This window comes from Crocodylus porosus, unplaced genomic scaffold (assembly GCF_001723895.1).
Source record: "Crocodylus porosus isolate Cpor-Errol unplaced genomic scaffold, CroPor_comp1, whole genome shotgun sequence".
NCBI classification, from domain to species: domain Eukaryota; kingdom Metazoa; phylum Chordata; order Crocodylia; family Crocodylidae; genus Crocodylus; species Crocodylus porosus.
The window spans coordinates 58,244,465-58,247,204 of record NW_017728950.1 but is presented as its reverse complement, the minus strand read 5'-3'; positions in this window follow the sequence as shown (position 1 = coordinate 58,247,204).

The window sequence follows — 2,740 nt, the reverse complement described above, 5'->3', positions numbered from 1 at the left end:
TCCCTACACAACAACCCAAGCCTCGTGGATGTTATCACTCCAGGTATGATAACATCCACTCTTAGCCCCTCTCCAGACTCTCAGAACCTCTGCGATCTCTCCACTCTCTATCTCTGGGTCCTCAGACCCCCAACCCCTCACGCAGTTCCTCTTGGAGACTGTAGACCCTCTAATCCCTTGCTCTGACTCTTCCCGGCTGGTGGATCCTCTGTTCAGCTTCCTGACTCAGTCCCTTCTCTGTGCTGGGAAACCCTTTGCACCCCACTCATACCATTCTCTGGGTGGTGGGTGCTGCTCCCTTATTCAGCCTCTCCACTGGGCTGTGAAGCCCTCTTCCTTGGGTTCATAGGCTCCATTCCTGTGCCCTCTATCCCACTCAGCCGCTTTTGTGGGCTGGGGACCCTCTGTAGGCCCTGAGCATGTCTCTGTCAGGGTCCAACCCCTTGAGCCCAGCCATTGCCCAACAACTCAGGAGAGCTGGTTACCAGCACCCAGGAGAAAGCTGAAGTCCTGAACAACTATTTTGCCTCAGTCTTTCACTGGACTAAGGCGAAAACAATGCCAGGGAGAGTACAGAATGAGCATGGTAAGTGATGACTCTGAAACTCATGCTAAGCTTGGGCTTACTCACAAAAGTTAAAATGCAGAATAATAATGCTAACTGCATATTGCAGTACCTGTGGCTAATAACAGACCACAGTATGAATATGAGCTGGCAGTGCAATGCTGTAGCCAGTAGGGTAAATATTATTCTGGCATGCATCAATCGATGCATCTCCAGCAAAACCAAGGATGTGATTCTTCCGCCTACTTAGCACTGGTGAGACCGCAGCTGGAGTACTGTGTCCAGTACTGGGCACCACACTTCAACAAGGACGTGGACAAGCTTGAGAGAGCCCAAAGAAGAGCCACCTGTATGACCAGATTCTTTCTGAAGCAAGCCATATGAGGAAAGGCTGAGGGATCTCGGACTCTGAAGAATATAAGGCTGAGAAAGGACCTGATTAGCAGCCTACTGCTATACTAGGGGCTCAGTGAGCAACTGTTCACCAGGGCAGCTGAGGGGCAAACCGTGAATAATGGCCACAAACACCTGGAAAATCAATTCAGGCTCAACATTAGGAAAATCTTTTTCAGAGTCAGGGTGTCCAGACTGGAATAAACTCCCTCCAGAACTGGTGTAATTACCTACCCTGGAAATCTTCAAGAAGAGACTAGAGTCATCTGACCCCCAGTTGTCTTTCCTGCTTGGTGCAGGGATCTGGACCCAATGATCTTCCAAGGTCCCTTCTGACCTTACAACCTATGAATCTCTCCTTATAGTGACAGGCATACCACAGTACCCTGCTACATATACCTTATGGTATAGTCTACAGAATCTAACCAGGCTTGGAGCTCCATTACCTTACATGCAACAACATTGAGGAGCTGGCAGTGTTCAACCAGCCAGATCTCCGTGGAGAGTCCACAAGTAAGACACTTATGTGGAAAAAGGAAAAAAAGAGACAATCTGTTTTACTCTTACCTATGGGTAAGCCTGACAGAGGAATCTCTAGGTAGGGGGAGAGCAATTAGATCTCTATGAAACTCTCATCACTAAAACTTCCCCATATTAGTGCTTTACGTGTCAGGGGCTGCATCTACATGAGACGGTGACTGCACAGTCATTACTGTGCTGTCATTTAGTACTTCAATAAACAAGTACAAAATGACGGCACAGTAACCAGTTACTATGCAGTAGCATCGCCAAATGGCCTTTTCATGATGTTGATTGCATATAGCTTTTGACTACTGTGCAGCAGCATCACATCAAACTTCCTGCCATGCAGTACTACTGTGTAGTAGTCATGTGCTACTGCACAGTCAGCATCTCATATAGACGCAGCCAGGATAGGTTAGATTTTACACCAATGTCTGTAAGGACACTGGTAATTAAGATTCTATGAATAACATGAGCTCTAACCACAGATCAACATCTCCAGAGCTCTCGGAGAACACAGCCTACTCTTGCACCTGCTCACCAAACCCAGAAATAGAGAAATGAAGCTGCCACCTGCTGCTGCTCTCAAGATCGTTTGTCTCTGGCAAGCTTGAGTGTGACAACAGAGGAATACTTAAAAGAGTGGCTTTGCTGCCTCATTTCAGGGTTTTGCTTATATGAACAGGCACGTATAAGTAGGATGTGTTCCCCCAGAAACCCAACAGACACAGTATAGACATACTTTTAGAATAAGAGCAATAGGAATGACAGCATGATTGGAGTTACCTGATTTTAGTTTTGGTGCACCATGGAAATCTCAACTACCTGACTTCTATATTGATTTATTAACTCTGTGTAAGGTCAATATCTACATGCAGAATCCATTCACTCTAAACCCCATTCACAGCAAATAACACCACACTCTGTCTAGCACCTCTTTCTGTACAGTCCAAAAGAAGTCTTCTAACTACTACTCAACTACAGTGCTAAGGAGCCAATCTACTTTACCTCAACAACAATTACCAAATTTGAACAGAACTCCTGTCCATAATAAGCTCCTAAGATGGTCTTAGTACTATGCTACAGGCCTGTTTTTGCAACAGAAGCTTTCCTGTTTTATGCACAGGATCAGACTTGTGGTGGACGGTAGGCTGCAGAGATGGAAATCAGGTCTGTGAACAATAACTACAAATATCCTAATTAAAAATAGTGCATTCCCAGGCTTCCACATGCTTGACTTTGTTTTTTATTTCACAGATA